Genomic DNA, 25,110 nt, shown 5'->3' on the forward strand with positions numbered 1-25,110 from the left:
CCCCATTAACCTACCCAATCCCCCCATTTTGCCCTTATTCCCCTTTCTTTATCTTTTTCCTTTTACTTGTATAACGTAAAATAAAATAACATCTTCATGGTACCATGCTCATATGAAGCTGAATTTGTTTTGTAAAAGCAAATTTGTATGTGCATTTATCATCTCACTAATGTATCTTTCAAGAGTTTTATATTTTGTAATGCTGTTCAAGATTAGATGTTATTAATAAAACGTATTTAAAAAAAAAAAGTCTCTGAAAGGCGAAACGTGTCAGAGCACCGTGGGTGAGAAGTACAAACTATACAAGTATCCCACCTGCAAAATGGTAATGGATTTGCCTTGCTAGGATCTCCTGAGGATTGGGTCCCGGGCACCACCAGAGTGGTAAGTTTTTCTCTTCCTGGCCATGGCGGGATGCAGAGGGGGCAGAGCGAAGATGCAGAGGGGGCAGAGAGGACAGATTGAGGATGCAGAGGGGGCAAAGCGAGGGGGCAGAGTGTGGATGCAGAGGGGGCACAGCAAGTGGATGCAGGGGGCACAGAGAGTGTGGATGCAGGGGGCACAGTGAGTGTGTATGCAGAGGGGCACAGAGTGTGTGTATGCAGAGGGGCACAGAGTGTGTGTATGCAGAGGGGGCACAGAGTGTGTGTATGCAGAGGGGGCACAGAGTGTGTGTATGCAGAGGGGGCACAGTGAGTGTGGATGCAGAGGGGGCACAGTGAGTGTGGATGCAGAGGGGGCACAGAGTGTGTGTATGCAGAGGGGGCACAGTGAGTGTGGATGCAGAGGGGGCACAGTGAGTGTGGATGCAGAGGGGGCACAGTGAGTGTGGATGCAGAGGGGGCACAGACGGAACACCTTGTTGGTACCACCTGTGGCCGGAAGGGTGCATTCTGACTAAAGGGTTCCAAGCCGTAGATCTTGGGTTGTGACTGTCTCATCCAGTCATGGCGCACTTCCTACTGTGTTCCGCTTTCCTGCCAACTGCTATGGTTGGAGAAGAGGAGGCTCCCGGATTCATCATGTACAGGAAATCCAGTCTGCTGTCGGTGCATGGGGGTCTCATCCGTGGTAGTTTCTGTGGAGCTATTCCTTGGTGGTGCGCAGGCGGTGAGCAGCGGGGGGGGGGGGGGGGGGGGCATCGAATGGACACTTTGCTATATACACAGTCTGCTGGTTGATGGACCGCTGAGGCTTCTCCATTTGTTGCCACTAACATCTCCTATTACTGCCCCACTGTAGGAAATCTTTTGCCATCAATCATAGTGGCAGTTCCTGTGGCTATCATAAGGCTCTGACAGGTTTGGCTCAATAACTGATACCTATTCTTATCATCTACTTCTACATATCTAACCTGTCACTTGACTCTGAGTCTTACAGGATTTGATATAAGCTAAAGAAATAATGTCTCAATACTATCTTAAATGGTGACCTGTTGTCACTCAACCTTTGCAATATCCTTTTTGACAATCTGCAATTAGTTTCTGCCATCTGGGAACTACCACCTATATTTCTGGCATTTGACAACACAGCTTACAGAACAGAGGCACATATTTTGGGCATCGGGTGGTAATCATTAAGTGTATCATATTGGTTTCATCACTGGTAATTGTTCTTTTACCCCTGGTAATATCTTCAGCCATATCCAATAATTCTGGGACCACATCTGCTCTGACCTATTGGAGCCTGGACTTATATACCACCATCCTAGAGACTGGTCTCATACACATAACATTGTTTTACGGCTATATTCCATATGTGCACTGCCATATAATTTTCTTCTGCTACATTGTATTTTGATATCTCATTATTGTATGCAAGGTATCCGCTCTGTTTCTCTACTGCCCTCTGGTGGACACAGATGATATTATCATCTAGTTTTTCTCCAGTATATTATATGTTGGACATTTCTCAACTCTAGGTGGCCACCAAGTGGTTACTTTAATTATTACATTACTTACAACTGAACTGTACTAATTGGCAAAAATATATTGTTACATATAAAAACTGGAGAGTATTTCAAAATCAAATTTATGTAAGGTCCCAGTAGGGCGGGAAGGGACCTGTGGGATTCAAAGTAATTTGTCCTGCCCATGGTTTCAGCTGAGATGCAATTAGATTTTCAATTCTCTACTTTTTTTTATCTATGTAATGGACACAGATTACCGCAAAACACCTCAATTGTAAATTGAAGGTCACAAAATTTTTATTTTTCAAAATTTGGCAGCATCAGTTGCCCAAAAATGCAAGGAATTTTCCCTAGTATGTCGTCACTTAGTGGAGCACAATACCTGTTTTGCTCTTTTATACCCTGATGAACTTGAGAGTGGAAGACAATGGCGCACTATGATTTCACAGACCCCTGTGAGGCTACAGCTCACTTTATGAATGTCCGATCACCTGCACGGTCACCTAATCACCAAGCAGACTAGTTAAAAAGGTTATAAGGTGAGATTCATACAATTAGAATAAGCTTCACTGAAATGATAACTGGTTTATCTGGTATGATAAAGTTACGCGGTTGGATTAAATTCAGTAGTTAATCTTAGGAGAGTGGTCACACAACGTAAGAGAGTGGTAACACAACGTAAGAGAGTGGTCACACAATGTAAGAGAGTGGTCACACAACGTAAGAGAGTGGTCACACAACGTAAGAGAGTGGTCACACAACGTAAGAGAGTGGTCACACAACGTAAGAGAGTGGTCACAGTGTGAGAGAGTGGTCACACAGCGTAAGAGAGTGGTCACACAACGTAAGAGAGTGGTCACACAGCGTAAGAGAGTGGTCACACAACGTAAGAGAGTGGTCACACAGCGTAAGAGAGTGGTCACACAGCGTAAGAGAGTGGTCACACAGCGTAAGAGAGTGGTCACACAATGTAAGAGAGTGGTCACACAGCGTAAGAGAGTGGTCACACAGCGTAAGAGAGTGGTCACACAGCGTAAGAGAGTGGTCACAGTGTGAGAGAGTGGTCACACAGCGTAAGAGAGTGGTCACACAGCGTAAGAGAGTGGTCACACAGCGTAAGAGAGTGGTCACACAACGTAAGAGAGTGGTCACACAACGTAAGAGAGTGGTCACACAGCGTAAGAGAGTGGTCACACAATGTAAGAGAGTGGTCACACAGTGTGAGAGAGTGGTCACACAGCGTAAGAGAGTGGTCACACAGTGTAAGAGAGTGGTCACACAGCGTAAGAGAGTGGTCACACAATGTAAGAGAGTGGTCACACAGCGTAAGAGAGTGGTCACAGTGTGAGAGAGTGGTCACACAGCGTAAGAGAGTGGTCACACAATGTAAGAGAGTGGTCACACAGCGTAAGAGAGTGGTCACAGTGTGAGAGAGTGGTCACACAGCGTAAGAGAGTGGTCACACAACGTAAGAGAGTGGTCACACAATGTAAGAGAGTGGTCACACAACGTAAGAGAGTGGTCACACAGCGTAAGAGAGTGGTCACACAGCGTAAGAGAGTGGTCACACAACGTAAGAGAGTGGTCACACAACGTAAGAGAGTGGTCACACAGCGTAAGAGAGTGGTCACACAACGTAAGAGAGTGGTCACACAGCGTAAGAGAGTGGTCACACAACGTAAGAGAGTGGTCACACAGCGTAAGAGAGTGGTCACACAGCGTAAGAGAGTGGTCACACAACGTAAGAGAGTGGTCACACAATGTAAGAGAGTGGTCGCACAACGTAAGAGAGTGGTCACACAACGTAAGAGAGTGGTCACACAGCGTAAGAGAGTGGTCACAGTGTGAGAGAGTGGTCACACAGCGTAAGAGAGTGGTCACACAATGTAAGAGAGTGGTCACACAGCGTAAGAGAGTGGTCACACATAGTAAGAGAGTGGTCACACAGCGTAAGAGAGTGGTCACACAGCGTAAGAGAGTGGTCACACAACGTAAGAGAGTGGTCACACAATGTAAGAGAGTGGTCACACAACGTAAGAGAGTGGTCACACAATGTAAGAGAGTGGTCACACAGCGTAAGAGAGTGGTCACAGTGTGAGAGAGTGGTCACACAGCGTAAGAGAGTGGTCACACAACGTAAGAGAGTGGTCACACAGCGTAAGAGAGTGGTCACACAATGTAAGAGAGTGGTCACACAACGTAAGAGAGTGGTCACACAGCGTAAGAGAGTGGTCACACAGCGTAAGAGAGTGGTCACAGCGTAAGAGAGTGGTCACACAATGTAAGAGAGTGGTCACACAGCGTAAGAGAGTGGTCACACAACGTAAGAGAGTGGTCACACAACGTAAGAGAGTGGTCACACAACGTAAGAGAGTGGTCACACAATGTAAGAGAGTAGTCACACAGCGTAAGAGAGTGGTCACAGTGTGAGAGAGTGGTCACACAGAGTAAGAGAGTGGTCACACAATGTAAGAGAGTGGTCACACAGCGTAAGAGAGTGGTCACAGCGTAAGAGAGTGGTCACACAATGTAAGAGAGTGGTCACACAGCGTAAGAGAGTGGTCACACAGCGTAAGAGAGTGGTCACACAGCGTAAGAGAGTGGTCACACAATGTAAGAGAGTGGTCACACAGCGTAAGAGAGTGGTCACACAGCGTAAGAGAGTGGTCGCACAGCGTAAGAGAGTGGTCACACAACGTAAGAGAGTGGTCACACAATGTAAGAGAGTGGTCGCACAACGTAAGAGAGTGGTCACACAACGTAAGAGAGTGGTCACACAGCGTAAGAGAGTGGTCACAGTGTGAGAGAGTGGTCACACAGCGTAAGAGAGTGGTCACACAATGTAAGAGAGTGGTCACACAATGTAAGAGAGTGGTCACACAGCGTAAGAGAGTGGTCACAGTGTGAGAGAGTGGTCACACAGCGTAAGAGAGTGGTCACACAACGTAAGAGAGTGGTCACACAGCGTAAGAGAGTGGTCACACAGCGTAAGAGAGTGGTCACACAGCGTAAGAGAGTGGTCACACAACGTAAGAGAGTGGTCACACAATGTAAGAGAGTGGTCGCACAACGTAAGAGAGTGGTCACACAACGTAAGAGAGTGGTCACACAGCGTAAGAGAGTGGTCACAGTGTGAGAGAGTGGTCACACAGCGTAAGAGAGTGGTCACACAATGTAAGAGAGTGGTCACACAGCGTAAGAGAGTGGTCACACAGCGTAAGAGAGTGGTCACACAACGTAAGAGAGTGGTCACACAATGTAAGAGAGTGGTCACACAGCGTAAGAGAGTGGTCACAGTGTGAGAGAGTGGTCACACAGCGTAAGAGAGTGGTCACACAACGTAAGAGAGTGGTCACACAGCGTAAGAGAGTGGTCACACAATGTAAGAGAGTGGTCACACAACGTAAGAGAGTGGTCACACAGCGTAAGAGAGTGGTCACACAGCGTAAGAGAGTGGTCACAGCGTAAGAGAGTGGTCACACAATGTAAGAGAGTGGTCACACAGCGTAAGAGAGTGGTCACACAACGTAAGAGAGTGGTCACACAACGTAAGAGAGTGGTCACACAACGTAAGAGAGTGGTCACACAATGTAAGAGAGTAGTCACACAGCGTAAGAGAGTGGTCACAGTGTGAGAGAGTGGTCACACAGAGTAAGAGAGTGGTCACACAATGTAAGAGAGTGGTCACACAGCGTAAGAGAGTGGTCACAGCGTAAGAGAGTGGTCACACAATGTAAGAGAGTGGTCACACAGCGTAAGAGAGTGGTCACACAGCGTAAGAGAGTGGTCACACAGCGTAAGAGAGTGGTCACACAATGTAAGAGAGTGGTCACACAGCGTAAGAGAGTGGTCACACAGCGTAAGAGAGTGGTCACACAACGTAAGAGAGTGGTCGCACAGCGTAAGAGAGTGGTCACACAGCGTAAGAGAGTGGTCACACAGCGTAAGAGAGTGGTCACACAACGTAAGAGAGTGGTCACACAATGTAAGAGAGTGGACACACAGCGTAAGAGAGTGGTCACACAACGTAAGAGAGTGGTCACACAACGTAAGAGAGTGGTCACACAACGTAAGAGAGTGGTCGCACAATGTAAGAGAGTGGTCGCACAACGTAAGAGAGTGGTCGCACAGAGTAAGAGAGTGGTCGCACAACGTAAGAGAGTGGTCGCACAACGTAAGAGAGTGGTCGCACAACGTAAGAGAGTGGTCACACATAGTAAGAGAGTGGTCACACAGAGTAAGAGAGTGGTCGCACAACGTAAGAGAGTGGTCGCACAACGTAAGAGAGTGGTCGCACAACGTAAGAGAGTGGTCTCACAACGTAAGAGAGTGGTCACACAACGTAAGAGAGTGGTCACACAACGTAAGAGAGTGGTCACAGTGTAAGAGAGTGGTCACACAGCGTAAGAGAGTGGTCACACAACGTAAGAGAGTGGTCACACAGCGTAAGAGAGTGGTCACACAGCGTAAGAGAGTGGTCACACAGCGTAAGAGAGTGGTCACACAACGTAAGAGAGTGGTCACACAGCGTAAGAGAGTGGTCACACAGCGTAAGAGAGTGGTCACACAATGTAAGAGAGTGGTCACACAGCGTAAGAGAGTGGTCACACAGCGTAAGAGAGTGGTCACACAATGTAAGAGAGTGGTCACACAGCGTAAGAGAGTGGTCACACAATGTAAGAGAGTAGTCACACAGCGTAAGAGAGTGGTCACACAACGTAAGAGAGTGGTCACACAGCGTAAGAGAGTGGTCACACAACGTAAGAGAGTGGTCACACAGCGTAAGAGAGTGGTCACACAGCGTAAGAGAGTGGTCACACAACGTAAGAGAGTGGTCACACAATGTAAGAGAGTGGTCACACAGTGTAAGAGAGTGGTCACACAGCGTAAGAGAGTGGTCACACTATGTAAGAGAGTGGTCACACAACGTAAGAGAGTGGTCACACTATGTAAGAGAGTGGTCACACAGCGTAAGAGAGTGGTCACACAACGTAAGAGAGTGGTCACACAGCGTAAGAGAGTGGTCACACAGCGTAAGAGAGTGGTCACACAACGTAAGAGAGTGGTCACACAATGTAAGAGAGTGGTCACACAGCGTAAGAGAGTGGTCACACAACGTAAGAGAGTGGTCACACAGCGTAAGAGAGTGGTCACACAATGTAAGAGAGTGGTCACACAGCGTAAGAGAGTGGTCACACAATGTAAGAGAGTGGTCGCACAACGTAAGAGAGTGGTCACACAACGTAAGAGAGTGGTCACACAGCGTAAGAGAGTGGTCACACAGCGTAAGAGAGTGGTCACACAGCGTAAGAGAGTGGTCACACAATGTAAGAGAGTGATCACACAGCGTAAGAGAGTGGTCACACAGCGTAAGAGAGTGGTCACACAACGTAAGAGAGTGGTCACACAGCGTAAGAGAGTGGTCACACAACGTAAGAGAGTGGTCACACAGCGTAAGAGAGTGGTCACACAACGTAAGAGAGTGGTCACACAGCGTAAGAGAGTGGTCACACAGCGTAAGAGAGTGGTCACACAACGTAAGAGAGTGGTCACACAGCGTAAGAGAGTGGTCACACAATGTAAGAGAGTGGTCACACAGCGTAAGAGAGTGGTCACAGTGTGAGAGAGTGGTCACACAGCGTAAGAGAGTGGTCACACAGCGTAAGAGAGTGGTCACACAATGTAAGAGAGTGGTCACACAGCGTAAGAGAGTGGTCACACAATGTAAGAGAGTGGTCACACATAGTAAGAGAGTGGTCACACAGCGTAAGAGAGTGGTCACACAGCGTAAGAGAGTGGTCACACAGCGTAAGAGAGTGGTCGCACAGCGTAAGAGAGTGGTCACACAACGTAAGAGAGTGGTCACACAATGTAAGAGAGTGGTCGCACAACGTAAGAGAGTGGTCACACAACGTAAGAGAGTGGTCACACAGCGTAAGAGAGTGGTCACAGTGTGAGAGAGTGGTCACACAGCGTAAGAGAGTGGTCACACAATGTAAGAGAGTGGTCACACAATGTAAGAGAGTGGTCACACAGCGTAAGAGAGTGGTCACAGTGTGAGAGAGTGGTCACACAGCGTAAGAGAGTGGTCACACAACGTAAGAGAGTGGTCACACAGCGTAAGAGAGTGGTCACACAGCGTAAGAGAGTGGTCACACAGCGTAAGAGAGTGGTCACACAACGTAAGAGAGTGGTCACACAATGTAAGAGAGTGGTCGCACAACGTAAGAGAGTGGTCACACAACGTAAGAGAGTGGTCACACAGCGTAAGAGAGTGGTCACAGTGTGAGAGAGTGGTCACACAGCGTAAGAGAGTGGTCACACAATGTAAGAGAGTGGTCACACAGCGTAAGAGAGTGGTCACACAGCGTAAGAGAGTGGTCACACAACGTAAGAGAGTGGTCACACAATGTAAGAGAGTGGTCACACAGCGTAAGAGAGTGGTCACAGTGTGAGAGAGTGGTCACACAGCGTAAGAGAGTGGTCACACAACGTAAGAGAGTGGTCACACAGCGTAAGAGAGTGGTCACACAATGTAAGAGAGTGGTCACACAACGTAAGAGAGTGGTCACACAGCGTAAGAGAGTGGTCACACAGCGTAAGAGAGTGGTCACAGCGTAAGAGAGTGGTCACACAATGTAAGAGAGTGGTCACACAGCGTAAGAGAGTGGTCACACAACGTAAGAGAGTGGTCACACAACGTAAGAGAGTGGTCACACAACGTAAGAGAGTGGTCACACAATGTAATAGAGTAGTCACACAGCGTAAGAGAGTGGTCACAGTGTGAGAGAGTGGTCACACAGAGTAAGAGAGTGGTCACACAATGTAAGAGAGTGGTCACACAGCGTAAGAGAGTGGTCACAGCGTAAGAGAGTGGTCACACAATGTAAGAGAGTGGTCACACAGCGTAAGAGAGTGGTCACACAGCGTAAGAGAGTGGTCACACAGCGTAAGAGAGTGGTCACACAATGTAAGAGAGTGGTCACACAGCGTAAGAGAGTGGTCACACAGCGTAAGAGAGTGGTCACACAACGTAAGAGAGTGGTCGCACAGCGTAAGAGAGTGGTCACACAGCGTAAGAGAGTGGTCACACAGCGTAAGAGAGTGGTCACACAACGTAAGAGAGTGGTCACACAATGTAAGAGAGTGGACACACAGCGTAAGAGAGTGGTCACACAACGTAAGAGAGTGGTCACACAACGTAAGAGAGTGGTCACACAACGTAAGAGAGTGGTCGCACAATGTAAGAGAGTGGTCGCACAACGTAAGAGAGTGGTCGCACAGAGTAAGAGAGTGGTCGCACAACGTAAGAGAGTGGTCGCACAACGTAAGAGAGTGGTCGCACAACGTAAGAGAGTGGTCGCACAACGTAAGAGAGTGGTCACACATAGTAAGAGAGTGGTCACACAGAGTAAGAGAGTGGTCGCACAACGTAAGAGAGTGGTCGCACAACGTAAGAGAGTGGTCGCACAACGTAAGAGAGTGGTCGCACAACGTAAGAGAGTGGTCACACAACGTAAGAGAGTGGTCACACAACGTAAGAGAGTGGTCACACAACGTAAGAGAGTGGTCACAGTGTAAGAGAGTGGTCACACAGCGTAAGAGAGTGGTCACACAACGTAAGAGAGTGGTCACACAGCGTAAGAGAGTGGTCACACAGCGTAAGAGAGTGGTCACACAGCGTAAGAGAGTGGTCACACAACGTAAGAGAGTGGTCACACAGCGTAAGAGAGTGGTCACACAGCGTAAGAGAGTGGTCACACAATGTAAGAGAGTGGTCACACAGCGTAAGAGAGTGGTCACACAGCGTAAGAGAGTGGTCACACAATGTAAGAGAGTGGTCACACAGCGTAAGAGAGTGGTCACACAATGTAAGAGAGTAGTCACACAGCGTAAGAGAGTGGTCACACAACGTAAGAGAGTGGTCACACAGCGTAAGAGAGTGGTCACACAACGTAAGAGAGTGGTCACACAGCGTAAGAGAGTGGTCACACAGCGTAAGAGAGTGGTCACACAACGTAAGAGAGTGGTCACACAACGTAAGAGAGTGGTCACACAGTGTAAGAGAGTGGTCACACAGCGTAAGAGAGTGGTCACACTATGTAAGAGAGTGGTCACACAACGTAAGAGAGTGGTCACACTATGTAAGAGAGTGGTCACACAGCGTAAGAGAGTGGTCACACAACGTAAGAGAGTGGTCACACAGCGTAAGAGAGTGGTCACACAGCGTAAGAGAGTGGTCACACAACGTAAGAGAGTGGTCACACAATGTAAGAGAGTGGTCACACAGCGTAAGAGAGTGGTCACACAACGTAAGAGAGTGGTCACACAGCGTAAGAGAGTGGTCACACAATGTAAGAGAGTGGTCACACAGCGTAAGAGAGTGGTCACACAATGTAAGAGAGTGGTCGCACAACGTAAGAGAGTGGTCACACAACGTAAGAGAGTGGTCACACAGCGTAAGAGAGTGGTCACACAGCGTAAGAGAGTGGTCACACAGCGTAAGAGAGTGGTCACACAATGTAAGAGAGTGGTCACACAGCGTAAGAGAGTGGTCACACAGCGTAAGAGAGTGGTCACACAACGTAAGAGAGTGGTCACACAGCGTAAGAGAGTGGTCACACAACGTAAGAGAGTGGTCACACAGCGTAAGAGAGTGGTCACACAACGTAAGAGAGTGGTCACACAACGTAAGAGAGTGGTCACACAGCGTAAGAGAGTGGTCACACAGCGTAAGAGAGTGGTCACACAACGTAAGAGAGTGGTCACACAGCGTAAGAGAGTGGTCACACAATGTAAGAGAGTGGTCACACAGCGTAAGAGAGTGGTCACAGTGTGAGAGAGTGGTCACACAGCGTAAGAGAGTGGTCACACAGCGTAAGAGAGTGGTCACACAATGTAAGAGAGTGGTCACACAGCGTAAGAGAGTGGTCACACAATGTAAGAGAGTGGTCACACATAGTAAGAGAGTGGTCACACAGCGTAAGAGAGTGGTCACACAGCGTAAGAGAGTGGTCACACAACGTAAGAGAGTGGTCACACAACGTAAGAGAGTGGTCACACAGAGTAAGAGAGTGGTCACACAATGTAAGAGAGTGGTCACACAGCGTAAGAGAGTGGTCACACAGCGTAAGAGAGTGGTCACACAACGTAAGAGAGTGGTCACACAATGTAAGAGAGTGGTCACACAGCGTAAGAGAGTGGTCACACAACGTAAGAGAGTGGTCACACAATGTAAGAGAGTGGTCACACAGCGTAAGAGAGTGGTCACACAACGTAAGAGAGTGGTCACACAGCGTAAGAGAGTGGTCACACAATGTAAGAGAGTGGTCACACAGTGTAAGAGAGTGGTCACACAATGTAAGAGAGTGGTCACACAGCGTAAGAGAGTGGTCACAGTGTGAGAGAGTGGTCACACAGCGTAAGAGAGTGGTCACACAGCGTAAGAGAGTGGTCACACAATGTAAGAGAGTGGTCACACAGCGTAAGAGAGTGGTCACACAGCGTAAGAGAGTGGTCACACAGCGTAAGAGAGTGGTCACACAACGTAAGAGAGTGGTCACACAGCGTAAGAGAGTGGTCACACAGCGTAAGAGAGTGGTCACACAATGTAAGAGAGTGGTCACACAGCGTAAGAGAGTGGTCACACAGCGTAAGAGAGTGGTCACACAGAGTAAGAGAGTGGTCACACAATGTAAGAGAGTGGTCACACAGCGTAAGAGAGTGGTCACACAGCGTAAGAGAGTGGTCACACAGCGTAAGAGAGTGGTCACACAGCGTAAGAGAGTGGTCACACAGCGTAAGAGAGTGGTCACACAGAGTAAGAGAGTGGTCACACAATGTAAGAGAGTGGTCACACAGCGTAAGAGAGTGGTCACACAATGTAAGAGAGTGGTCACACAGTGTAAGAGAGTGGTCACACAATGTAAGAGAGTGGTCACACAGCGTAAGAGAGTGGTCACAGTGTGAGAGAGTGGTCACACAATGTAAGAGAGTGGTCACACAGCGTAAGAGAGTGGTCACACAGCGTAAGAGAGTGGTCACACAGCGTAAGAGAGTGGTCACACAATGTAAGAGAGTGGTCACACAGTGTAAGAGAGTGGTCACACAATGTAAGAGAGTGGTCACACAGCGTAAGAGAGTGGTCACAGTGTGAGAGAGTGGTCACACAATGTAAGAGAGTGGTCACACAGCGTAAGAGAGTGGTCACACAGCGTAAGAGAGTGGTCACACAACGTAAGAGAGTGGTCACACAACGTAAGAGAGTGGTCACACAGCGTAAGAGAGTGGTCACACAGCGTAAGAGAGTGGTCACACAATGTAAGAGAGTGGTCACACAATGTAAGAGAGTGGTCACACAGCGTAAGAGAGTGGTCACACAGCGTAAGAGAGTGGTCACACAACGTAAGAGAGTGGTCACACAGCGTAAGAGAGTGGTCACACAATGTAAGAGAGTGGTCACACAGCGTAAGAGAGTGGTCACAGTGTGAGAGAGTGGTCACACAGCGTAAGAGAGTGGTCACACAGCGTAAGAGAGTGGTCACACAACGTAAGAGAGTGGTCACACAGCGTAAGAGCGTGGTCACACAACGTAAGAGAGTGGTCACACAGCGTAAGAGAGTGGTCACACAGCGTAAGAGAGTGGTCACACAATGTAAGAGAGTGGTCACACAACGTAAGAGAGTGGTCACAGTGTGAGAGAGTGGTCACACAGCGTAAGAGAGTGGTCACACAGCGTAAGAGAGTGGTCACACAACGTAAGAGAGTGGTCACACAGCGTAAGAGCGTGGTCACACAACGTAAGAGAGTGGTCACACAGCGTAAGAGAGTGGTCACACAGCGTAAGAGAGTGGTCACACAGCGTAAGAGAGTGGTCACACAGAGTAAGAGAGTGGTCACACAGAGTAAGAGAGTGGTCACACAGCGTAAGAGAGTGGTCACACAGAGTAAGAGAGTGGTCACACAACGTAAGAGAGTGGTCACACAGTGTAAGAGAGTGGTCACACAGCGTAAGAGAGTGGTCACACAACGTAAGAGAGTGGTCACACAGCGTAAGAGAGTGGTCACACAGTGTAAGAGAGTGGTCACACAGCGTAAGAGAGTGGTCACACAATGTAAGAGAGTGGTCACACAATGTAAGAGAGTGGTCACACAATGTAAGAGAGTGGTCACACAGCGTAAGAGAGTGGTCACACAGCGTAAGAGAGTGGTCACACAATGTAAGAGAGTGGTCACACAGCGTAAGAGAGTGGTCACAGTGTGAGAGAGTGGTCACACAGCGTAAGAGAGTGGTCACACAGCGTAAGAGAGTGGTCACACAATGTAAGAGAGTGGTCACACAGCGTAAGAGAGTGGTCACACAATGTAAGAGAGTGGTCACACATAGTAAGAGAGTGGTCACACAGCGTAAGAGAGTGGTCACACAGCGTAAGAGAGTGGTCACACAACGTAAGAGAGTGGTCACACAGAGTAAGAGAGTGGTCACACAGCGTAAGAGAGTGGTCACACAGAGTAAGAGAGTGGTCACACAACGTAAGAGAGTGGTCACACAGAGTAAGAGAGTGGTCACACAGCGTAAGAGAGTGGTCACACAATGTAAGAGAGTGGTCACACAGCGTAAGAGAGTGGTCACACAGCGTAAGAGAGTGGTCACACAGCGTAAGAGAGTGGTCACACAATGTAAGAGAGTGGTCACACAGTGTAAGAGAGTGGTCACACAGCGTAAGAGAGTGGTCACACAGCGTAAGAGAGTGGTCACACAATGTAAGAGAGTGGTCACACAGCGTAAGAGAGTGGTCACAGTGTGAGAGAGTGGTCACACAGCGTAAGAGAGTGGTCACACAGCGTAAGAGAGTGGTCACACAACGTAAGAGAGTGGTCACACAGCGTAAGAGAGTGGTCACACAACGTAAGAGAGTGGTCACACAGCGTAAGAGAGTGGTCACACAGCGTAAGAGAGTGGTCACACAGCGTAAGAGAGTGGTCACACAATGTAAGAGAGTGGTCGCACAACGTAAGAGAGTGGTCACACAATGTAAGAGAGTGGTCACACAGCGTAAGAGAGTGGTCACACAGCGTAAGAGAGTGGTCACACAATGTAAGAGAGTGGTCACACAGCGTAAGAGAGTGGTCACAGTGTGAGAGAGTGGTCACACAGCGTAAGAGAGTGGTCACACAGCGTAAGAGAGTGGTCACACAATGTAAGAGAGTGGTCACACAGCGTAAGAGAGTGGTCACACAATGTAAGAGAGTGGTCACACAGCGTAAGAGAGTGGTCACACAATGTAAGAGAGTGGTCGCACAACGTAAGAGAGTGGTCACACAACGTAAGAGAGTGGTCACACAGCGTAAGAGAGTGGTCACACAGCGTAAGAGAGTGGTCACGCAACGTAAGAGAGTGGTCACGCAATGTAAGAGAGTGGTCACACAGCGTAAGAGAGTGGTCACACAACGTAAGAGAGTGGTCACACAACGTAAGAGAGTGGTCGCACAACGTAAGAGAGTGGTCGCACAACGTAAGAGAGTGGTCACACAACGTAAGAGAGTGGTCACACATAGTAAGAGAGTGGTCACACAGCGTAAGAGAGTGGTCACACAACGTAAGAGAGTGGTCACACAGAGTAAGAGAGTGGTCACACAACGTAAGAGAGTGGTCGCACAACGTAAGAGAGTGGTCGCACAACGTAAGAGAGTGGTCGCACAACGTAAGAGAGTGGTCACACAGCGTAAGAGAGTGGTCACACAGAGTAAGAGAGTGGTCGCACAGAGTAAGAGAGTGGTCGCACAGCGTAAGAGAGTGGTCGCACAGCGTAAGAGAGTGGTCACACAGCGTAAGAGAGTGGTCGCACAGCGTAAGAGAGTGGTCACACAGCGTAAGAGAGTGGTCACACAGCGTAAGAGAGTGGTCACACAGCGTAAGAGAGTGGTCACACAACGTAAGAGAGTGGTCACACAATGTAAGAGAGTGGTCACACAATGTAAGAGAGTGGTCACACAACGTAAGAGAGTGGTCACACAGCGTAAGAGAGTGGTCACACAGAGTAAGAGAGTGGTCACACAGCGTAAGAGAGTGGTCACACAACGTAAGAGAGTGGTCGCACAACGTAAGAGAGTGGTCACACAACGTAAGAGAGTGGTCACACAACGTAAGAGAGTGGTCGCACAGCGTAAGAGAGTGGTCACACAGCGTAAGAGAGTGGTCACACAACGTAAGAGAGTGGTCACACAACGTAAGAGAGTGGTCACACAGCGTAAGAGAGTGGTCACACAACGTAAGAGAGTGGTCACACATAGTAAGAGAGTGGTCACACAGCGTAAGAGAGTGGTCACACAACGTAAGAGAGTGGTCACACAGAGTAAGAGAGTGGTCACACAACGTAAGAGAGTGGTCACACAACGTAAGAGAGTGGTCACACAACGTAAGAGAGTGGTCACACAGCGTAAGAGAGTGGTCACACAGCGTAAGAGAGTGGTCACACAGCGTAAGAGAGTGGTCACACAACGTAAGAGAGTGGTCACACAACGTAAGAGAGTGGTCACACATAGTAAGAGAGTGGTCACACAGCGTAAGAGAGTGGTCACACAACGTAAGAGAGTGGTCACACATAGTAAGAGAGTGGTCACACAGCGTAAGAGAGTGGTCACACAACGTAAGAGAGTGGTCACACAGAGTAAGAGAGTGGTCGCACAACGTAAGAGAGTGGTCGCACAACGTAAGAGAGTGGTCACACAGCGTAAGAGAGTGGTCACAGTGTGAGAGAGTGGTCACACAGCGTAAGAGAGTGGTCACACAACGTAAGAGAGTGGTCACACAGCGTAAGAGAGTGGTCACACAGCGTAAGAGAGTGGTCACACAACGTAAGAGAGTGGTCACACAATGTAAGAGAGTGGTCGCACAACGTAAGAGAGTGGTCACACAACGTAAGAGAGTGGTCACACAGAGTAAGAGAGTGGTCACACAACGTAAGAGAGTGGTCACACAGCGTAAGAGAGTGGTCACACAACGTAAGAGAGTGGTCACACAACGTAAGAGAGTGGTCACACATAGTAAGAGAGTGGTCACACAGCGTAAGAGAGTGGTCACACAACGTAAGAGAGTGGTCACACAGAGTAAGAGAGTGGTCGCACAACATAAGAGAGTGGTCACACAACGTAAGAGAGTGGTCACACAACGTAAGAGAGTGGTCACACAGAGTAAGAGAGTGGTCGCACAACGTAAGAGAGTGGTCACACAACGTAAGAGAGTGGTCACACATAGTAAGAGAGTGGTCACACAGCGTAAGAGAGTGGTCACACAACGTAAGAGAGTGGTCACACAACGTAAGAGAGTGGTCACACAGCGTAAGAGAGTGGTCACACAGCGTAAGAGAGTGGTCACACAGCGTAAGAGAGTGGTCACACAGCGTAAGAGAGTGGTCACACAACGTAAGAGAGTGGTCACACAACGTAAGAGAGTGGTCACACAGCGTAAGAGAGTGGTCACACAACGTAAGAGAGTGGTCACACAACGTAAGAGAGTGGTCACACAGCGTAAGAGAGTGGTCACACAGCGTAAGAGAGTGGTCACACAATGTAAGAGAGTGGTCACACAGCGTAAGAGAGTGGTCACACAACGTAAGAGAGTGGTCACACAGTGTAAGAGAGTGGTCACACAACGTAAGAGAGTGGTCACACAGCGTAAGAGAGTGGTCACACAGTGTAAGAGAGTGGTCACACAGCGTAAGAGAGTGGTCACACAACGTAAGAGAGTGGTCACACAATGTAAGAGAGTGGTCACACAACGTAAGAGAGTGGTCACACAGCGTAAGAGAGTGGTCACACAGTGTAAGAGAGTGGTCACACAACGTAAGAGAGTGGTCACACAACGTAAGAGAGTGGTCACACAACGTAAGAGAGTGGTCACACAGAGTAAGAGAGTGGTCACACAGTGTAAGAGAGTGGTCACACAGTGTAAGAGAGTGGTCACACAACGTAAGAGAGTGGTCACACAGTGTAAGAGAGTGGTCACACAGTGTAAGAGAGTGGTCACACAGCGTAAGAGAGTGGTCACACAACGTAAGAGAGTGGTCACACAACGTAAGAGAGTGGTCACACAGAGTAAGAGAGTGGTCACACAGCGTAAGAGAGTGGTCACACAACGTAAGAGAGTGGTCACACAGAGTAAGAGAGTGGTCGCACAACGTAAGAGAGTGGTCACACAACGTAAGAGAGTGGTCACACAGCGTAAGAGAGTGGTCACACAATGTAAGAGAGTGGTCACACAGAGTAAGAGAGTGGTCACACAGCGTAAGAGAGTGGTCACACAACGTAAGAGAGTGGTCACACAGAGTAAGAGAGTGGTCGCACAACGTAAGAGAGTGGTCACACAACGTAAGAGAGTGGTCACACAACGTAAGAGAGTGGTCGCACAGAGTAAGAGAGTGGTCGCACAACGTAAGAGAGTGGTCACACAACATAAGAGAGTGGTCACACAGAGTAAGAGAGTGGTCACACAACGTAAGAGAGTGGTCACACAACGTAAGAGAGTGGTCACACAGAGTAAGAGAGTGGTCACACAACGTAAGAGAGTGGTCACACAATGTAAGAGAGTGGTCACAGTGTGAGAGAGTGGTCACACAGCGTAAGAGAGTGGTCACACAACGTAAGAGAGTGGTCACACAGAGTAAGAGAGTGGTCGCACAACGTAAGAGAGTGGTCACACAGCGTAAGAGAGTGGTCACACAGAGTAAGAGAGTGGTCACACAATGTAAGAGAGTGGTCACACAACGTAAGAGAGTGGTCACACAACGTAAGAGAGTGGTCACACAGCATAAGAGAGTGGTCGCACAACGTAAGAGAGTGGTCGCACAGCGTAAGAGAGTGGTCACACAACGTAAGAGAGTGGTCACACAGCATAAGAGAGTGGTCACACAACGTAAGAGAGTGGTCGCACAACGTAAGAGAGTGGTCGCACAACGTAAGAGAGTGGTCGCACAACGTAAGAGAGTGGTCGCACAACGTAAGAGAGTGGTCACACAGCGTAAGAGAGTTGTCGCACAACGTAAGAGAGTGGTCACACAACGTAAGAGAGTGGTCACACAGAGTAAGAGAGTGGTCACACAATGTAAGAGAGTGGTCACACAGCTTAAAAAATTGAGAGCAGACTTGATTTACCTCCAGGAAACACTTTGGAATATCGAGGATAGATCAACTTTAAAAGCTCTGTCATTTGGAGATTGTATCTCAGCTCCCTTTCATAGAGAGGCCAGAAAAGTAGCAATAACCTTTGGACGAAATGTTCAGTTTACATTTCTAAACCATGTTGCTGACTCTGAGGCTCATTTCCTGATACTCAACGTGGTTATTTGGAACCTCAAATACACTCTGGTAGACATATACGCCACCAATGTAGACACAAAAAAATTCCTGTCTAGATTTCTTCAGACTCTGGCACGTAGGGATAACTATACTCTCATAGTGGGAGGTGATTTCAATTCTGTTGATAATCCTTTACTGGATAAATCCCCTCCTGTCAAGGAAAATAGACTTAATATATGGAAACCTATTGAGACATTTAAACACTCACTCCATGAAACAGATCCTTGGCGATTCTTCAATCCCACCGACACAACTTTCACATCCTACTTGGTGTAGGATTTACTATCTGTTGGCATCGGATTCACTGATATCTCAAGTTCACAGGGTTAATGTACATGATATAATCATTTCAGACCATGCCCCCATTTCTCTTACTTTGGAGCATGTGCACCCCCATGATCTGAAAGACGAATTTCGACAATTCTTGGTAGGGTCTTGGGTGGATTATCAAGATGACATCCTTGAATATTGGGATGATCCAGTGCTGTTTAGGAATGCCTCTAAGGCAGTAATGCGGGGCCATATTGTTAGTTACACTTCTAGGAAAAAGAAGCAATTTTAGTCATGTACCCACTTCCATTGATCTTTCCTCATCCTCTGTGTGATTAGGAAAAATGGCTAACTATTTTTCCCTCTCTCACACTCAAAGAATTATTGCGGACACTTCAACTATCTTGTAAACTTCTTCCATCCAGCATCTATGTAGAAATGTTTTTAAATATATTTCACGGATCATATCTTTCTCCTCCAAAGAGACAACATATAGGTAGGACTCAGTACCCATTCCCAATGCAATAGATGTGATGTAGACGTTGGAGACTTTAGAGCAGGGGTGTCCAACCTTTTAGCTTCCCTGGGCCACATTGGAAGACGACGAGTTGGTTTGGGCTGCACATAAAACACACTAACACTAACGATAGCTGATCATCCAAAAAACCATAGAAAACAGAGTTAACATATTAAACTTACTTGGAAATGAAGTTAGTAAGAGTTAGGAAACCTGTTGCAGAATCATGATTAAAGCAGTAGTCCCATTACCAGCTACAATTTAACTTACCTGCATTTGCCCCTTAGTGGGGTTCGGGGAATTAAATGCCAAAAACTTTTTTTTCCTCTCTTTCTGCACCCATGAATAATTTTTTTTATTGACCGGTTTGAAATGGTCACCGATATAGATAGCATCAGGAGGACTAATAGAAATCTACAGAGATTTAAAGATAGGGTGGCGGGAAAAATGGCTCATGGAGCAGCCTCCGATGAGGGTAACAGTGGGTGATATTTTTACCCTACTCAGCACTGCACATTTAAAATGGTTTAAAATATTAAAAATACAAATATCTCTTAATATTTATATTAGATACATACAGAGAACACAGCTAGTTCATAATTGCATGGTGCAGAAAGTCCAAATTCAGAGCAACAACAAGATACTGGATAATCTTTCACTGCTGCTGAAAGTTCGCGCGGGTGACTCCTCTGTGCTGCGCTACGCAATGGATGTCGGGTGTGATGATGTCACCTCCTGACATTCACTGCGAGCACCGCACGGAGGAGGAGACCAGGGAGGGAGCCGGAGCACCAGCTGATGTGACCGCAAGGTAAGTATTTTCTTTTTTTTTTTTTGCAGGATTTTTTTTTTCATTAACAGTGCTGTCCCCTTGCCATAACCAAAACTCCTAGTGGGCCACATTTACAGGCAGGCTGGGCCGCGGGTTGGACAACCTTGCTTTAGAGAGAATTAATTAATTATATCCCCTTCACCCCCGAGTGGGCTATCTTTGGTATTCTCCCTAAGAATCAGAAAATCACTATGGGCGGCAGAAAATTGTTATTAGCCATTAGTGCGGCAGCACGTAAAACTATATTACACAACTGGACAAATCAGGATTCCTGTCCTATAAAATTGTTCAAAGAAAAGTGAGTTTACATTTTTAGAATGGAATGGGTAGAGGAGTCACTGAATAAAGAGGTAAAGGCGGAATGCTTTTTTCCACCTGGGAAAGTTACATTGATACCCTACCATTAACCACGAGGAAACAGATTCATGAATGTCTTAAATTTACTTCCTGGTGTAACCTGAAGGAGCTAGCGGAGGATCCGCCTATTGTTCTATAGAGGTTCTTTTATTCAGGAGATTATAGGAACATGTAGAAGCTTTCTACTTATCTCTAGTCATGGGAGATGTAGGTGTGACATTGAGGAGTTCTACTTATGGGGTTACTTTATGAACACACCGATGTCCATAATAAGTTGACTATTGGACTTAATTATCATTGATTATTTGACCCAATTGTGTTAATAATTTTCAGTCTTTCATAGGGATGAGCGGGCTCGGATATCTGAAATCCGAGCCCACCCGAACCTTGCCGATCCGAGCCGGATCCGAGACTGATCCGGGTATTCCCCCAATTGCAAAACTGAAAGCGAGGCTCCGAGTCATAATCCCGTTGTCGGATCTCGCGATACTCGGATTCTATAAATTTCCCGCTGGCCGCCGCCATCTTCACTCAGGCATTGATCAGGGTAGAGGGAGGTTGTGTTAGGTGGTTCTCTGCCCTGCTATATCCTGTGCTGTGCTGTGCTGTGCTGTGCTCAGTCCAGTGGTGCTGTGTCCTGTGCTCTGTCCTTCTGAGTTCAGTGGTGCTGCTGGGTCATGTGCTGTGTCCTTTTCAGTCCAGTGGTGCTGTGTCCTGTGCTCTGTCCTTCTGAGTTCAGTGGTGCTGTTGGGTCCTGTGCTGTGTCCTGTTCAGTCCAGTGGTGCTGTGTCCTGTGCTCTATCCTTCTGAGTTCAGTGGTGCTGCTGGGTCCTTTGCTGTGTCCTGTTCAGTCCAGTGGTGCTGTGTCCTGTGCTCTGTCCTTCTGAGTTCAGTGGTGCTGCTGGGTCCTGTGCTGTGTCCTGTTCAGTCCAGTGGTGCTGTGTCCTGTGCTCTGACCTTCTAAGGGCATAGTTATTTCCCCATTATTCCCAAGTTATAAAAAATTTAAAAAAAAGTTATAAAAAAATAAAATAAAAAATAATTATAAAAAAAAGAAATTAAAAAAAAATATCCAAAAACAATCCTGCAGTATAAGTCCATTGGTACTGCAATATTACAATGTTCACTGATTCTGCAGTATAAGTCCAGTGGTACTGCAATATTACAAAGTTCACTGATTCAGCAGTATAAGTCCAGTGGTACTCTCCTGTGCCGCATATAATTTTTAAAGGCTTTGCCGAGTGTGTGTGGCTTAGGGGTACGCTCTCTTGTGCTACATATAATGGAAAACAAAAATTTGGAGGATAAAGCTGCGAGGAAAAAGCTCAGTTTTCCTAAAAGACCCGCTGGCGGGGATGCTGATAACATCTGGTCCGGACTGAAGGACCTGCCAACCATTGCAGACATGTCTACTCTCGCTGCATTGGATGCTGTCACAATTGAAAAAATGGTGGAGGATTACTTTGCTGACACCATCCAAGTAGACATGTCAGACAGTCCATATTGTTACTGGCAGGAAAAAAAGGCAGTTTGGAAGCCCCTGTACAAACTGGCTCTATTTTACCTGAGTTGTCCCCCCTCCAGTGTGTACTCGGAAAGAGTTTTTAGTGCAGCGGGGAACCTGGTCAGTGAGCGGCGAAGGAGGGTGCTTCCTCAGAACGTTGAAAAAATGATGTTTATAAAAATGAATAATCAATTCCTCAATGAAGTACAGCACTGCCCTCCAGATAGTACAGAGGGACCTGTGGTTGTGGAGTCCAGCGGGGACGAATTGATAATGTGTGAGGAGGAGGAAGTACACACTGTAGGGGGAGAGGAATCAGCGGTTGAGGATGAGGACGACATCTTGCCTCAGTAGAGCCTGTTTATTCTGTACAGGGAGAGATGAATAGCTTTTTTGGTGTGGGGGCCCAAACAAACCAATCATTTCAGCCAAAGTTGTTTGGTAGGCCCTGTCACTGAAATGATTGGTTTGTTAAAGTGTGCATGTCCTATTTCAACAACATAAGGGTGGGTGGGAGGGCCCAAGGACAATTCCATCTTGGAACTTTTTTTTTTGCATTATATGACCAATCAACAGTCGTTTGCCATATTCAAAAAGTAAAACCAAATTGCAACAAATTCAAGAAATTAAACCAAAAGTAAAATGCCCTATCATAATTTAAAACAAGAGGTATTGTCGTGCTCTAGAACTACTGTATTGTTGTTTATATTTTATAAACACTACACTTGAAAGCTTGAGTCTTTCAATGAAAAAGTAACTCTCCATTGCACGAATATTTGCAGCAGGGACAATTTTAGGGTTAAGAAAGTCAACAAATAACACTTCGACGCTGTCTGTCTTTATAAACACTACACTTGGAAGTTGGAGGAGGTATTGTGGCCCCGGCACCAAATTTACTACCGGGGCCACTCCACTGTGCAGTCCATATTTAGGTGTATCAGATATTAAACAATGGTGACAGTTGATGCCCAATTTTTAAATTATATTGTTGGCGCTGTAAAAAATTGTGTACCGGGGCCACCACACTACGCAGTCCATACCCTTTTTTGGTGGAATTCTGACCCGTGGAGGGTTTTTTAATTATATTGTGGCCTCGGTACCAAATTGTGTACCGGGGCCACCACATTACGCAGTCAAGAAATATAGATGCGTATCATAGATAAAGTACATTCAGTGTTGTGGGGCAAATCGAAAAATATTCAAAATGCACTGACATTATCAAAAACAAGAGGTTTTGACACGCTGAAACTCCAACATGTATATGATGGAGAGGATGGAGGAGCAGCCGTATGTGCAGTGTAATGCAGACCTGTTGAAGGTTTTCTCTATATTTTTTATTGTGGTGCCCAGTGCCCACTACTCTACGCAGTCCAGATACTATTTTTGGGTGTAATTCAGACCTGTTGAAGGTTTTCTCTATATTTTTTATTGTGGTGGCCAGTGCCCACTACTCTATGCAGTCCAGATACTATTTTTGGGTGTAATGCAGATCTGTTGAAGGTTTTCTATATATTATATTGTGGTGGCCAGTCCTCTATGCAGTCCAGATACTATTTTTGGGTATAATGCAGACCTGTTGAAGGTTTTCTATATATTATATTGTGGTGTCCAGTGGCCAGTGGCCAGTCCTCTATGCAGTCCAGATACTATTTTTGGGTGTAATGCAGACCTGTTGAAGGTTTTCTATATATTTTTTATTGTGCTGGCCAGTGCCCACTACTCTACGCAGTCCAGATACTATTTTTGGGTGTAATTCAGACCTGTTGAAGGTTTTCTCTATATTTTTTATTGTGGTGGCCAGTGCCCACTACTCTATGCAGTCCAGATACTATTTTTGGGTGTAATGCAGATCTGTTGAAGGTTTTCTATATATTATATTGTGGTGGCCAGTGGCCAGTGGCCAGTCCTCTATGCAGTCCAGATACTATTTTTGGGTGTAATGCAGACCTGTTGAAGGTTTTCTATATATTATATTGTGGTGTCCAGTGGCCAGTGGCCAGTCCTCTATGCAGTCCAGATACTATTTTTGGGTGTAATTCAGACCTGTTGAAGGTTTTCTATATATATTTTATTGTGGTGCCCAGTGCCCACTACTCTACGCAGTCCAGATACTATTATTGGGTGTAATTCAGACCAGTTGATGGGTTTTTAATTATATTGTGGGGAACACTCCTCTACGCAGTCCAGAAAGATACCTCGTTGCAACGTTTTGTGCTAAAAAAATAATAAATATTGTGAGGTGTTAGGTGTTCAGAATAGCCTTTAAATTAGTGGAAATGATTGTTATTGAATGTTATTGAGGTTAATAATAGCGTAGGAGTGAAAATAAGCCCAAAAACTTGATTTTTACACTTTTTAGTTTTTTTTCAAAAAAAATCTAAATCCAAAACCTTAAATCCGAACCAAAACCTTTCGGCAGGTGTTTTGCGAAACAAATCCGAACCCAAAACATTGCGAAAATCCGGATCCAAAACACAAAACACGAGACCTCAAAAGTCGCAGGTGCACATCCCTAGTCTTTCACGGTTGTCTGACTTAAATATGTTAATCATTTCATATGCTTAACTTTAAGTTTTTTATTCTCTTTTATGCTGTAAACAGTAAGACTCATACTGTGTCCTTTATATGTCCAAAATGCTTGTAATAAAAATTAAGGTTCAAAAAGAAAAAGTATGTGTGTGCTCCATGAAAAAAACAACCAGTATTTTCCTTATCTGTATATATAAAAGTCTAACGCTGCTCCTCACCTTTATAATTACACACACACAAAACACTCAAACAGATTTGGTAAAATGTTTTGCAAATGACTCTTGTGTACTTGACTATTCCTACTGACTAGATTTTCCTAATTTCTTGGGCTTATTTTCTTTGGTTAATTTAGGTTTTTCGGGTGGGAGTTACTATGTATAATGACTTTTGCTATTCTAAATTGACTTCTCTAGCCATTCATTTTTATCTGTACTTAGTGTTAAATTTATAGGAATATACTAATTCATTTAAGCAACAAAGTGTAACTGTGATGCCACCTAAAAGGCAAATGTCTGCTGTGGGAGTAACTGTATAGCAAGAAGCAGCAAAAATACGAAGGGCGAAGCGGGATAAACCCTGAAGACAAACTATGACTGATGACCAAAGAGAACGCGTACGTGATCGTCATGGAAATCTGACTCCTCAGCAAATTGCCCGTCACAGAGAAAGCAATCGAAGAGCGAACAGGACAGAGCTAATATCACGTCAACACCTACAAGATGCCACGCCATGCTCGATGTCGGTATCTCAGATGAAACAAATATTAATGTTCATAATTGTGGTTCCATGAACAGTATTTGTGCATTTTGCGGCTGAGCAGCCATCGAACAAACTAG

This window comes from Mixophyes fleayi, chromosome 9 (genome assembly GCF_038048845.1).
Source record: "Mixophyes fleayi isolate aMixFle1 chromosome 9, aMixFle1.hap1, whole genome shotgun sequence".
Taxonomy (NCBI): Eukaryota; Metazoa; Chordata; class Amphibia; order Anura; family Limnodynastidae; genus Mixophyes; species Mixophyes fleayi.